The following is a 16,026-nucleotide window of genomic DNA, read 5'->3' as shown; positions in this document are numbered from 1 at the left end:
TTTGAAATGTGTAATTGAAATGTAACTGTATTTGAAATGTAATTCCAATTGAAATGTGAATGTATGTATCAATGAAAGTGTCTTTTGATTTTAATGCAAATGCTTTTGACATAACTGAATGTTAGGCATGTATAATGTAATTGTATTATTGTGTGTTTAATGAATTTGACTTTACTAAATGAAAATGAAAAATATAACATATCAGATGCTAATGTAATAAACAAATCTGGCGGGGGAGGTGTTGTAACCGCAGAAAAGCCAAGTCTAAATGCAGTTGTTCTCAGACGATACACCAGAAATCATACGGGGAGATAGAGTTAACAGGGGACGCCAGGCGTGTCAGAGGGGCCACAAAAGATAACGACGCAGCCAGATAGCCGAGGCGGCGGTCCAAGCGGCCAGGCAGCTGCGCGTGATAAGCAAGGAAGCAGACTCAGCTCTTAAGATAAACAGGGCGCTCTGGGCAGGTCCCTTAATAAACAATAACTTGCAGTATCAACACTCTTGGCTAGAGGGAGAAGTCTGGGAGCGGAGAGAGAAAGAAAGAGGGACCTAGGTGGGGACCACACTACGTCATGAGGAGCCAATGAAGGGCTCAGGACGCAGTGCGTGACCATATAGGGAGAGACCCCTCCACCCAGCTTCTGAAGAAAAGTACTGAAGTTAATACTAAAACAATCCCTAATAAGGAAAAGTTGCACTCGACGCTACGTCATGCCAAGCGCTGGCGGGGTCGAAGGGGAAGAGCTAACAAAACTCGGAGGCACGCCGCTCCGGGGATCGCTCTCTCTCTCGGGTTTAGGCAGCGACGGTAGTCAGCGTGAGTAGCAGCCGACTTAGGCTGAGGGCGGGCAGCAGGCAGACAGTTGGAGATAGTCGCCGATGAGCGATTAGGCAGCAACCGCGGGACTCTGACGTAGGGTGCTAGTGTGGGCAGCAAAGTGCTGGAAAGTTCTATCAGGCAGCCAGAACGGTGGAAGTCAGTCACCGTCTCTGTAATGGGCTTGGCTATTCTGTAGGTACAATCACTACGCAGTTAGGGTGATCTGTATTCTTTATGAATAAATTAGAACTTTTATAACGTCCATACGAGTTTTCTTCTACCATCATCCTAGCCTTGTACCTTCACACCAGGGAATTTAACATCTTAGCCAGATCAAAAGTCTCCCTCTCAATTAGGTCAACCGGCTAATTCCCGTTTACGAACCGTGTCGCTCAATCCCTCGCAAAACCCAAGCTTGGGACGCGACAAGGTCTAGCAGACACGTTGCGCGGGAGAATATGAAACGTGTTAATATGTAGTAAAAATTGAGAAATCAGCCCGTTTTCGTCATTTGCTATCGAATCGACTTATTGCCAGATCGTCACATCGTCCGCTCTTCTCTATGAAACGGTTACAATTTCGTCTGCAAAGCTATGTCGCGTGCTGCGGTATGCGGAGATACTAAAAGCACCATAGTAGAACACAGAAGAAGCTTCTAAGTTGATGTAATAGCCAGTTTTAAGCAGTGCAAATCAACTTTTGGCTACCGATTATTTACTTTTTGCCGTCTTTGGTGCCTTCGACATGAGCTAGTACCTTACGATTTTGCATGAAGGGAGGACTAACAGCCACGTTGCACGGGAGAATGTGAAAAGTGTTCATATGTATTAAAAACCTGAGGAATCCGAACGTTTTCGTCATTTGCTATAGAATCGACTTAATGCCACATCATCACATCGTCCGCTCTTCTGTATGAAACGGTTACACTTTTCGTCTGCAAAGCTATGTCACGTGCTGCGGTATGCGGAGATACTATAAGCAACATAGTAGAACTCATTTTTTGTCTGCAATGCTATGTCGCGTGCTGCGGTATGCGGAGACACTAAAAGCAACATAATACACTCCTGGAAATTGAAATAAGAACACCGTGAATTCATTGTCCCAGGAAGATGAAACTTTATTGACACATTCCTGGGGTCAGATACATCACATGATCACACTGACAGAACCACAGGCACAATGACACAGGCAACAGAGCATGCACAATGTCGGCACTAGTACAGTGTATATCCACCTTTCGCAGCAATGCAGGCTGCTATTCTCCCATGGAGACGATCGTAGAGATTCTGGATGTAGTACTGTGGAACGGCTTGCCATGCCATTTCCACCTGGCGCCTCAGTTGGACCAGCGTTCGTGCTGGACGTGCAGACCGCGTGAGACGACGGTTCATCCAGTCCCAAACATGCTCAATGGGGGACAGATCCGGAGATCTTGCTGGCCAGGGTAGTTGACTTACACCTTCTAGAGTACGTTGGGTGGCACGGGATACATGCGGACGTGCATTGTTCTGTTGGAACAGCAAGTTCCCTTGTCTGTCTAGAAATGGTAGAACGATGGGTTCGATGACGGTTTGGATGTACCGTGCACTATTCAGTGTCCCCTCGACGATCACCAGAGGTGTACGGCCAGTGTAGGAGATCGCTCCCCACACCATGATGCCGGGTGTTGGCCCTGTGTGCCTCGGTCGTTGCAGTCCTGATTGTGGCGCTCACCTGCACGGCGCCAAACACGCATACGACCATCATGGGCACCAAGGCAGAAGCGACTCTCATCGCTGAAGACGACACGTCTCCATTCGTCCCTCCATTCACGCCTGTCGCGACACCAGTCGAGGCGGGCTGCACGATGTTGTGGCGTGAGCGGAATTCGGCCTAACGGTGTGCGGGACCGTAGCCCAGCTTCATGGAGACGGTTGCGAATGGTCCTCGCCGATACCCCAGGAGCAACAATGTCCCTAATTTGCTGAGAAGTGGCGGTGCGGTCCCCTACGGCACTGCGTAGGATCCTACGGTCTTGGCGTGCACCCGTGCGTCGCTACGGTCCGGTCCCAGGTCGACGGTCACGTGCACCTTCCGCCGACCACTGGCGACAACATCGATGTACTGTGGAGACCTCACGCCCCACGTGTTGAGCAATTCGGCGATACGTCCACCTGGCCTCCCGCATGCCCACTATACGCCCTCGCTCAAAGTCCGTCAACTGCACATACGGTTCACATCCTCGCTGTCGCGGCATGCTACCAGTGTTAAAGACTGCGATGGAGCTCCGTATGCCACGGCAAACTGGCTGACACTGACGGCGGCGGTGCACAAATGCTGCGCAGCTAGCGCCATTCGACGGCCAACACCGAGGTTCCTGGTGTGTCCACTGCGCTGTGCGTGTGATCATTGCTTGTACAGCCCAATCGCAGTGTAAGGAGCAAGTATGGTGGGTCTGACACACCGGTGTCAATGTGTTCTTTTTTCCATTTCCAGGAGTGTAGAACACAGAAGAAGCTTCTAAGTTGATGTAATAGGCAGTAATAAGCAGTACAAATCAACTTTTGGTTATCGATTATTGACTTTTTACCCGGCTTTGGTGCCTTGGACATGAGCTATTATCTTAAGATTTTGAATGAAGGGATTACTAGCAGCAACGTTGCACGGGAGAATGTGGAATTCGTCCGCTCTTCTGTATGAAACGTTTACACTTTTCGTCTGCAAAGCTATGTCACGTGCTGCGGTATGCGGAGACACTAAAAGCAACATAATAGAACACAGAAGTAGCTTCTAAGTTGATGTAACAGGCAGTAATAAGCAGTACAAATCAACTTTTGGTTATCGATTATTGACTTTTTAGTATGCTTTGGTGCCTTGGACATGAGCTAGGATCTTACGATTTTGCCTGAAGGGATTACTAGCAGCAACGTTGTACGGGAGAATGTGAAAAGTCTCATATGTAGTAAAAACCTGAGAAATCCGCCAGTTTTCGTCATTTGCTATCGAATCGACTTAATCACAGATTGTCACATTGTCCGCTCTTCTCTAGGAAACGGTTCACCATACGTCTGCAAAGTTATGGCGCGTGCTGCGGTATGCAGAGACACTAAAAGCAACATAGTAGAACTCACTTTTCGTCTGCAATGCTATGTCGCGTGCTGCGGTATGCGGAGACACTAAATCACCATAGTAGAACTCAGCAGAAACTTGTGAGTTGATGTAATAGCCAATAAGAAGCAGTACAATTCAAGTTTTTGTTATCATTTATTGACTTTTTAGCTGGTTTTGGTGCCTTGGACATGTGCAAGGACCTTAAGATTTTGCCTGAAGGGAGGACTAACAGCCACGTTGCACAGAAGAATGTGAAAAGAGTTCATATGTAGTAAAAACCTGAGGAATCCGCCCGTTTTCGTCATTTGCTATCGAATCGACTTATTGCCAGATCGTCACATCGTTTGCTATTCTCTATGAAACGGTTACACTTTTCGTCTGCAAAGCTATGTCGCGTGCTGCAGTATGCGGAGATACTAAAAGCATCATAGTAGAACACAGAAGAAGCTTCTAAGTTGATGTAATAGTCAGTAATAAGTAGTACAAATCAACTTTTGCTTATCGATTATTGACTTTTTAGCCGGCTTTGGTGTCTTGGACATGAGCTAGGATCTTACGATTTTGCGTGAAGGGAGGACTAGCAGCCAAGTTGCCCGGGAGAATGTGAAAAAAGTTCATATGTAGTAAAAACCTAATACATCCGTCCGTTGTCGTCATTTGCTATCGAATCGACTTACTTCCACATCGTTACATCGTCCACTCTTCTCTATGAAACGGTTACACCTTACGTCTGCAAAGTTATGGCACGTGCTGCGGTATGCGGAGACACTAAAAGCAACATAATAGGACTCAGTAGAATCTTCTTAGTTGATGTAATAGCTAGTAAGAAGCAGTACAATTCAAGTTTTTGCTATCGATTGTTGACTTTTTAGCCAGCATTGGTGCTTTGGACGTGAGCTAGGATTTTACGATTTTGCCTGAAGGGAGGACTAACATACACGTTGCACGGGAGAATATGAAAAGTGTTCATATGTAGTAAAAACCTGAGAAATCCGCCCGTTTTCTTCATTTGCTATCGAATCGACTTACTGCCAGATCGTCACATCGTCCGCTCCTCTCTATGAAATGTTTACACTTTTCATCTGCAAAGCTATGTCGCATTCTGCGGTATGCGGAGATACTAAAAGCACCATAGTAGAACACAGAAGAAGCTTCTAAATTGATGTAATAACCAGTAAGAGGCAGTTCAAATCAACATTTTGTTATCGATTATTAACTTTTTAGCCCGCTTTGGTGCCTTGGACATGAGCTAGGAATTTACGATTTTGCCTGAAGGGAGGTCTAGCAGACACGTTGCACGGGAGAATATGAAACGTGTTCATATGTAGTAAAAATTGAGAAATCAGTCCGTTTTCGTCATTTGCTATCGAATCGACTTATTGCCAGATCGACACATCGTCCGCTCTTCTCTATGAAACGGTTACAATTTGGTCTGCAAAGCTATGTCGCGTGCTGCGGTATGCGGAGATACTAAAAGCACCATAGTAGAACACAGAAGAAGCTTCTAAGTTTATGTAATAGCCAGTTTTAAGCAGTGCAAATGAAATTTTGGCTATCGATTATTGACTTTTTAGCCGTCTTTGGTGCCTTGGACATGAGCTAGTACCTTAAGTTTTTGCATGATGGGAGGACTAACAGCCACGTTGCACGGGAGAATGTGAAAAGTGTTCATATGTATTAAAAACCTGAGGAATCCGAACGTTTTCGTCATTAGCTATCGAATCGACTTAATGCCACATCATCACACCGTCCGCTCTTCTGTATGAAACGGTTACACTTTTCGTCTGCAAAGCTATGTCTCGTGCTGCGGTATGCGGAGATACTATAAGCATTATAGTAGAACTCATTTTTTGTCTGGAATGCTATGTCGCGTGCTGCGGTATGCGGAGACACTAAAAGCAACATAATAGAACACAGAAGAAGCTGCTAAGTTGATGTAACAGGCAGTAAAAAGCAGTACAAATCAACTTTTGGTTATCGATTATTGACTTTTTAGTATGCTTTGGTGCCTTGGACATGAGCTAGGATTTTACGGTTATGCCTGAAGGGAAGTCTAGCAGCCACGTTGTACGGGAGTATATGAAAAGTGTTCACATGTAGTAAAAACCTTAGGTATCCCCCCGTTTTCGTCATTTGCTATCGAATCAACTTAATGCCACATCATCACAGCGTCCGCTCTTCTCTATGAAAGGGTTACACTTTTCGTCTGCAAAGCTATGTCGCGTGCAGCGGTATGCGGAGATACTAAAAGCACCATAGTAGAACACAGAAGAAGTTTCTAAGTTGATGCAATAGCCAGTAATAAGCAGTACAAATCAACTTTTGGTTTTCGATTATTGACGTTTTAGCCGGCTTTGGTGTCTTTGACATTAGCTAGGACCTTTAGATTTTGCCTGAAGGGAGGACTAGCAGCCAAGTTGCACGGGAGAATGTGAAAAGTGTTCATTTGTGGTAAAAACCTAAAAAAACCGTCCGTTGTCGTCATTTGCTATCGAATCGACTTAATGCCAGAACGGTATTTCGTCCGCTCTTCTCTATGAAACGGTTACACTTTTCGTCAGCAAAGCTATGTCGCGTGCTGCGGTTTGCGGAGGCATTAAAAGCAGCATAGTAAAACTGACTTTTTGTCTGCAATTTTATGTCGCTTGCTGCGGTATGTGGAGTCACTAAATCACCATAGTAGAACTGAGAAGAAACTTCTAGGTTGATGTAATAGCCAGTAAGAAGCAGTACAATTCAAGTTTTTGTTATCATTTATTGACTTTTTAGCCGGTGTTGGTGTCTTGGACATGAGCTAGGATCTTACGATTTTGCCTGAAGGGAGGACTAGCAGCCAAGTTGCACCGGAGAATGTGAAAAGTGTTCATATGTAGTAAAAACCTGAGAAATCCGTCCGTTTTCGTCATTTGCTATCGAATCGACTTAATCCCAGGTCGTCACATCCTCCGCTCTTCTCTATGAAACGGTTACACTTGAAACAGCCCCTTGGAAAAATTATACACGACTGTGCTTAAACTGACACAGAATATTTTTTTAGCGCAACGCAATCTGACTTTCAAAAATCGCTACAAAATAATGGCCCTGACTAACATTAACCAAACCTTTCACAAATCACTTAGCTCACAAAAATCTTCGTTACTCGAACTACTGCAATACAGCGAGCGCCACTACTGCCAGCTAAAACAGATTCAAACGACGGAAGGCACTAACTACTGATAGGTATAGTTTGCAAATGAAAGATTTTAATAGAGAACAAACAGTGTATTTACCTTAATAGTCAAAATATATATGGTAGATCATGACATTCAGTCTTAGAAATTACAAAACTCCGCCATCTCTCTCCCCACGTCCACCACTGCTGGCAGCTCACCTCCGACTGCGCAACGCTACACGCTGTTAGCATCCAGCTGCCGGCGCCCAACACTACAATGGCAGACAACAATGCAAACTAAACACAGACTGCTCACAGCGCAACCAGTGATTTTTCATACCGAGCGCTAAGCGGCGTTACCAATAAGAAAACCTAAACAGCCTACTTACATATCCCCCATGCTCCCCACAAAAAAATTTACAAGTTGTTTTGGGCAGTGGCCAATACAGATTTGAAATTTTTTTTTCATAATTACAATAACAAAGATATCAAATGCACACACTTATTGATACAATGTTGGTTAAAAGCTAAAATTTTCTCACAGTCCATAAAGACAGTTCTGATCATTCATCAAAGTAAAATTGCAGTGTTTTTCTCACAGTCTGAGTAGTAAAAGAAATAGCACTTGGAAGTAGTGGATTTTCTAAGCAGTTTTGAAGAAGTATTGTTGTTCTTCCAATGGAAAGACTGTGCTGACTCTTGACATGCAGACAGGTAATGGGCCACAGCAGAGTCAGTCGACGTTGAAGACTATCGGTAGGTAGGTCATCACAGAGCAGACCCACTGTAGTCCTTGTAGAGACAGCCAGCAGCCATCTGTTTTACTGTACAGGCGCACAATCACCATTGAAGAGTCTTGCGGATAATATAGCAAGTCCATAACCACCACTTGTGCACTCACAAAAATTGTTTTTGAAATGTCCTTACAACCAGCAATGCTGTTATCCAGTCCCTTACTGAATTATTAACACATGTGCAAACACTATCAGTCCCTACTTCTCACATATTGTCCATATACTACGACCAACAGAAACGTGTGCAGTGAAATGTAATTTACAAGTTACTTAATCTGATGAACTGGTGTCAGTTACAATTTTATAACATTAGAATACAATAACAAAGGTACAAAATACATCATTAAAGAACATAACAATACAGATAACATTAGCAGTAGTAGAGGCTTTACAAAAGAATCGAAATAGCAAATACATCAGTGTTACAAAATTACGACATAAGTACATACATAAAAGATCAGAATAACATTTGAAACATCAACTTCACACATGAGCATTAAAACAAAACACAATAAATAATGTCTGGACATATTTACAAAGAAAATAACATAGTATTTGAAAAATTCTACAACATAAATCTTATTAGCTAAACACATAAAGGCAGGAAAAAGACAAATACACAAGGGTACATAATACGAAAGGAAAGGGCAGGGTTTGTTTTATTGCAGTATTTTGCAAACAAAACTTTCTTTACTTCTCGGAGATCTCCCTTCGTTCTTCATTATTTCCAAAAAGTCCTATCTATACCTGCTTTTAGTACTTTTCTCATACAGCCTCTCAGTGCATTTCTTGAAATCCATCGCAACTCATTCTCTTATATAGGTTACCCCCTCTTAAGCTAACTTAAATCTACTGAGCTCAGATGCTTAACTAAGGGACGAGGCAATGCAGCAGCACAAAACAATTTACACAAACAGCAATTTTAAAAAATGGAAATTGGCAAAAAAAGGCAGCAATATTACAACTAATTTAAGGCAATGCGCAGCAAACAAGAAAAATAAATCAGTAATAAAATTGGCTTAACCTAGAAATACAAAGTGACACTAAGTAGCACTATGAATGGCAAACAGCCGCAGCAAATGCTATAACTTATACCTAAACATGACAAAGCTCAAGCAGAAAAAAATTACACTAAAGACAACAATGCAGATACGGACAATGTCCATTCACATCTTAAAGTCTATGTAATTAAAATTGTGCACCACAAAACTAATTCTACAACAGATATTACCAAGTAGTTGAAAAGAAAACTAAGTATTCAGTTAGTGTTATTAATCACTTCTTATTGTTCTCTCCTTTCCAAGTGCTCCTTTTTCGAAGAACGTGGATCATAAAATGATTATTTAATAGATCTGTCGACAGAAAGTGTTTACATTAGCAAATGCATTTAATTTTATTTTATATAACCAATGCTGCAACACAGCTGGAAACCAGATATCAAATGAAATAAGCAACTATGAAAGACAAAGTATAAAAATATCATTCAATAGTCATGTGACAATTCATAAGTTAGTACAAATTCTCTCAACTCTCGTAGAATGACGCTTGTCATTATCCGGTGTGCAGATGTAAGAAAGTATCTTTCCAAGCAATGAGCCTGTCGTTTTTGCGATGCTTTCTACAAAGGAATGTCTATAGCGAGGATAAAGGCCTCTTTATTTTTTTCTCCACCTGTGCCTCTGAAAGGCACACACTAATGGCTTTCTTTTGTCAGGTGGTTGTCGCGCAGCTGGGTGCCCACGACGCATTACGTGCAGGTGGTCACTTAACTGTCTTATCGAAATATTTACGACACCAGTTTCCGCTACAGTGGCAGTCTCATATAAAAAAATTCACAGGTCAAGAATTTGCGTTACAAATATGTAGAAACAAAATCCTTTAAATAGAATAGTGTCCAAAAAATTTTCGCCAGCATAGTGATACATTCATGCATATACACTCATTTCATAACTCTTAAAGTACGATTCTCGGTTTCCAACATCCTTTTTCACAAATCAGAGTCCCTAACCACTACTCTTTATTCCTTTTACCTCATTCGTCGACACTTCTTCAATATTTCATCATAACAGAAACATAGCATAGTCTAATAATTCATATAGCATCAGCTTATTGACCATAAACATACCACAACAGCATAATACACATAGTCATCGAAATAATATCATAACATCTCAGTCAATTCTCAAAAACGTTGTAGCTTCCTCCAATAATTTAAAAACCTAAAAAAATTCTCTGCTCATGTCAAGTGTCATCTGCCTCAAATGTACTTTAAAAATCATGATCCCATACCAAATACATCATTCAAAGCTCTCATAGTATCACAATGGTTCTGAAAAAATATGAACAGTTCACAAAGTACAGACAAAATACAACTTCGTAAGTGTGAAGTTATCCAATGGTGTAATTACGTAAACATCTGTCACTGATGTAGTAAAAAAAAAATGTTTGTCTCTCTGTTAAATGATCAGATAGCTGTGTAATTTATGTGTTAGAGAAATATGGTACCGATGTGTAAATTTGTATAAGCAAATACCATATTAGCTAGGGCTCCTTGTGCTTGCCAAACACATGGTACATAAAGTAAGCGTGTACCCCCCTGAGGAATAATGTAATTATATCCTCAGGTGTTACAGATTACAGCAATGGAATGAAATGTATCATGGAAAACTTTCTTTGTAATTCAAATATGTTGAAAAATAAATAGTTTAATGCGTGTCCTGTAGCGCTAAATGTGCGTCTTGCTGTAAGAAAATCTCTGTGGAAGTGTCGTAGTTATTGTCCTCCGAAAGCTAAGTTCTGCACAAGTCAATGTACTTACCTCATGATAAACGAAATTGAAAAGCTTTGCGTATAGATATCTTAGTTATTACGCTTATTGCCGTGATGAAGTAAGTACTGTACTGTACGTATTGTTGTGCTGCAGAAAAGGCTGTCTCATTGTAGCTATACCACAAAAGTTACCACTAAAACATGTTTTACTTTCCAGAATAATTCAGAAAAACTGTGCAGATATAAAACAGATACACCGCAAAAGCACAATGTAAATTGTGTCACACATTAGTAACGTCGTGATATAATCGTGTAGCTATCAAAGAAACCAAACGCTAAGTCATCTTTAATCTCACAGAAAGTACTTCAAATAAAGAATGTCTTTTCAACTGAACCAAAATGTTGCATTAAAACCTCATTAACAGTATATGTTCTAAGTATGTAAGCCTTATAGTCGTTACGTAATCGTGCAACTAACAAGCAAGAATGTACACACACAATAACACTGTGTTGTGTGTTCACTATGACAATGCATTCGTAATTTCTGTTTAAATAAGTACTCTTGGTTCTTGACTGGATATTTAACTTCAAACATTGTTGCATGTTAACAGATTCTAAGTCTGACAAAGCATACTGGTAACGTGAAGTGAAAAATTTTATAGCAAGACTAAGTTAAAAAGCAGATTAACTTTCAATAAACGGTTTTACATGTGAAATTTGGTGTAAACCTTTACTCTTCCCAGTACGCAGAGTTTCAACTTCAACGCAATTATCATGTGGTATACGTCGGATTCTGTAAGGTCCATTGTAACTTAGAAAGAATTTGTGACTCAAGTGTTTCTTCTTATGTGACAATGGATGAGCATTAATGAGAACTTTCTGACCAATATATAATTTCTTTGCATTTGCTTTACCGTGTAATTTTTTCCTTTTGTCTGCAGCAGAATTTATATTTTTAATAGCCAAATCAATTATGTCTTTGTGTCGAAGTTTATGTGTATTCGGAAAAGGTACAAGCTCTCTAATTCTGTTTGGTGGTTCTTTATTCTTCAGTACAAGAACAGGTGGTGAAGCAGTGCATGAAACAGCCCCTTAGAAAAATTATACAAGACTATGCTTAAACTGACACACAATATTTTTTTAGCGCAACGCAATCTGACTTTCAAAAATCCCTACAAAATAATGGCCCTGTCTAACATTAACCTATACCTTTCACAAATCACTTAGCTCACAAAAATCTTCGTTACTCGAACTACTGCAATACAGCGAGCGCCACTACTGTCAGCTAAAAAAGATTCAAACTACGGAAGGCACTAACTACTGATAGGTATAGTTAGCAAATGAAAGATTTAAATAGAGAACAAACAGTGTATTTACCTTAATAGTCACAATATATATGGTAGTTCGTGACATCCAGTCTTACAAATTACAAAACTCCGCCATCTCTCTCCGCACGTCGACCACTGCTGGCGGCTCACCTCCGACTGCGCAACGCTACTCGCTGTTAGCATCCAGCTGCCGCTGCCCAACACTACAATGGCAGACAACAATGCAAACTAAACACAGACTGCGCACAGCACAGCAAGTGATTTTACATACCGAGCGCTAAGCGGCGTTACCAATAAGAAAACCTAAACAGCCTACTTACACACTTTTCGTCTGCAAAGCTATGTCGCGTGCTGCGGTATGTGGAGACACTAAAAGCACCATAGTAGAACACAGAAGAAGCTTCTAACTTGATGTAGTAGCCAGTAAGACGCAGAACAAATCAAGTTTAAGTTATCGATTATTGACTTTGTAGCCGGCTTTGGAGACTTGAACATGAGCTAGTACCTTACGATTTTGCATGAAGGGAGGACTAACAGCCACGTTGCACGGGAGAATGTGAAAAGTGTTCATATGTAGTAAAAACCAAAGAAATCCGTAAGTTGTCGTCATTTGCTATCGAATCGTCTTAAAGCCAAATCGTTATTTCATCTGCTCTTCTCTATGAAACGGTTACACTTTTCGTCTGCAAACCTATGTCGCGAGCTGCGGTTTGCGGATGCACTAAAGCCATTATAGAACTGAGAAGAAACTTCTAAGTTGATGTAATAGCCAGTAAGACGTAGTACAAATCAAGTTTTAGTTATCGATTATTGACTTTTTAGCCGGCTTTGGAGCCTTGGACATGAGCTAGGACCTTACGATTTTGCCTGAAGGGAGGACTAACAGCCACGTTGCACGGGAGAATGTAAAAAGTGTTCATATGTAGTAAAAACATGAGAAATCCGCCCGTTTTCGTCAATTGCTTATCGAATCGACTTAGTGCCAGATCGTCACATCGTTCGCTCTTCTCTATGAAACGGTCACACTTTTCGTCTGCAAAGCTATGTCGCGTGCTGCGGTATGTGGAGACACTAAAAGCAACATAGTAGCACTCACTTTTTGTCTGCAATACTATGGCGCGTGCTGCGGTATGCGGAGACACTAAAAGCATAATAGTAGAACTCAGAAGAAGCTACTCAGTTGATGTAATAGCCAGTAATAAGCAGTGCAAATCAACTTTTGGTTATCGATTATTTACTTTTTAGTCGGCTTTGCTGCTTGGACATGGGCTAGGATATTACGATTTTCCCTGCAGGGAAGACTAGCAGCCACGTTGTACGAGAGAATGTGAAAAGTGTTCACATGTAGTAAAAACCTGAGAAATCCATCCGTTTTCGTCATTTGCTATCAAATCGACTTAATGTCAGACCGTCACATCGTCCGCACTTCTCTATGAAACGGTTACACTATTCGTCTGCAAAGTTATGTCGCGTGGTGCGGTATGCGGAGATACTAAAAGCACCATAGCAGAACTCAGAAGAAGTTTCTAAGTTGATGTAATAACCAGTAAGATGCAGTACAATTCAAGTATTTGTTATCGATTATAGACTTTTTAGCCGGCTTTGGTGCCTTGGACATGAACTAGGACCTTGCGATTTTGCCTGAAGGGAGGACTAACAGCCACGTTAACGGGAGAATGTGAACAGTGTTCATATGTAGTAATAACCTAAAAAATCCGTACGTTGTCGTCATTTGCTATCGAATCGACTTAATGCCAGATCGTCACATTGTCCGCACTTCTCTATGAAACTATTACTTTTTTCGTCTGCAAAGCAATGTCGCGTGCTACGGTATGCGGAAACACTACAAGCAACATAGTAGAACTCACTTTTTGTCTGCAATGCTACATCGCGTGCTGCGCTATGCGGAGACACTAAAAACACCGTAGTAGAACTCAGTAGAAGCTTCTAAGTTGATGTAATAGCCAGTAATAAGAAGAGCAAATCAACTTTTTGTTATCGATTTTTGACTTTTTAGCCGGCTTTGGTGCCTTGGATATGAGCTAGGATATTACGATATCGCCTGAAGGGAAGACTAGCAGCCACATTGCACGGGGGAATGTGAAAAGTGTTCATATGTAGTCAAATCCTCAGAAATCCACCCGTTTTCGTCATTTGCTATCAAATTGACTTAATGCCAGATCGTCACATCGTCCGCACTTCTCTGTGAAACGGTTACACTTTTCGTCTGCAACGCTATGTCACGTACTCGGTATGCGGAGACACTAAAAGCACCATAGTACAACACAGAAGAAGCTTCTAAGTTGATGTAACAGCCAGTAAGAGGCAGGACAAATCAACTTTTATCTATCGATTGTAGACTTTTTAGCCGGCTTTGGTGCTTTGGACATGAGCTAGGATATTACGATATTGCCTGAAGGGAAGACTAGCAGCCAAGATGCACAAGAGAATGTGAAAGTGTTCATATGTAGTAAAAACCTCAGAAATCCACCCGTTTTCGACATTTGCTATCAAAACGACTTAATGCCAGATAGTCACATCGTCCGCTCTTCTCTATGAAGCGGTTACACTTTTTGTCTGCATAACTATGTCGCTTGCTGCGGTATGCGGAGACACTAAAAGCAACATAGTGGAACTCACTTTTTGTCTGCAATGCTATGTCGCGTGCAGTGGTATGCGGAGACACTAAAAGCAACATAGTACAACTCAGAAGAAGATTCTGAGTTGATGTAATAGCCAGTAAGAAGCAGTACAATTCAAGTTTTTGTTATTGATTATTGACCTTTTAGCCGGCTTAGGTGCCTTGGACATGAGCTAGGATTTCACGATTTTGCCTGAAACGAAAACTAGCAGCCACGTTGCACGGTAGAATGTGAAAAGTGTTCATATGTAGTAAAAACCAGAGAAATCCGTCCGTTTTCGTCATTTGCTATCGAATCGATTTAATCCCAGATCGTCACATCCTCCGTTCTTATCTATGAAACAGTTAGACTTTTCGTCTGGAAAGCTATGTCGCGTGCTGCGGTATGCGGAGTTACTAAAAGCACCATATGGAGAACACAGATGAATCTTCTAAGTTGATGTAATAGCCAGTAATAAGCAGTGCAAATCAACTTTTGGTTATCGATTATTGACTTTTTATTCGGCTTTGGTGCATTGGACATGATCTAGTACTTTACGATTTTGCATGAAGGGAGGACTAACAGCCACGTTGCACAGGACAATGTGAAAAGTCTTTATATGTAGTAAAATCCTTACTAATCCGCCCGTTTTCGTCATTTGCTATCGAATGGAGTTAATGCCAGATCGTTATTTCGTCCGCTCTTCTCTCTCAAACGGTCACACTTTTCGTCTGCAGGGCTATGTCGCGTGCTGCGGTTTGCGGAGGCACTAAAAGCAACATAGTAGAACTCATTTTTTGTCTGCAATGCTATGTCGCGTGCTGCGGTATGCGGAGACACTAAAAGCAACATAGTAGAACTCAGTAGAAGCGTTCAAGTTGATGTGATAGCTAGTAAGAAGCAGTACAATTCAAGTTTTTGCTAACGATTGTTGAATTTTTAACCGGCTTTGGTGCTTTGGACATGAGCTAGGTCCTTACGATTTTGCATGAAGGGAGGACTAGCAGCCACGTTGCACGGGAGAACGTGAAAAGTGTTCATATGTAGTTAAATCCTGAGAAATCCGTCCGTTTTCGTCATTTGCTATCGAATCGACTTAATCCCAGGTCGTCACATCCTCCATTCTTCTCTATGAAACGGTTACACTTTTCGTCTGCAAAGCTATGTCGCGTGCTGCGTTTTATGGAAACACTACAAGCACCATAGTAGAACTCAGAAGAAGCTTCTAAGTTGATGTAATAGCCAGTAAGAATCAGAAAAATTCAAGTGTTTGTTATGATTATTGATCTTTTAGCCGGCTTTGGTGCCTTGGACATGAGCTAGGATTTTACGATTATGCCTGAAGGGAAGACTAGCAGCCACGTTGCACGGTAGAATGTGAAAAGTGTTCATATGTAGTTAAAACCTGAGAAATCCGCCCGTTTTCGTCATTTGCTATCGAATTGACTTA

This window comes from Schistocerca gregaria, chromosome 10, assembly GCF_023897955.1.
Source record: "Schistocerca gregaria isolate iqSchGreg1 chromosome 10, iqSchGreg1.2, whole genome shotgun sequence".
Taxonomy (NCBI): Eukaryota; Metazoa; Arthropoda; class Insecta; order Orthoptera; family Acrididae; genus Schistocerca; species Schistocerca gregaria.
The sequence above is the reverse complement of the archived record's forward strand: the minus strand, read 5'-3'. Positions refer to the sequence as shown.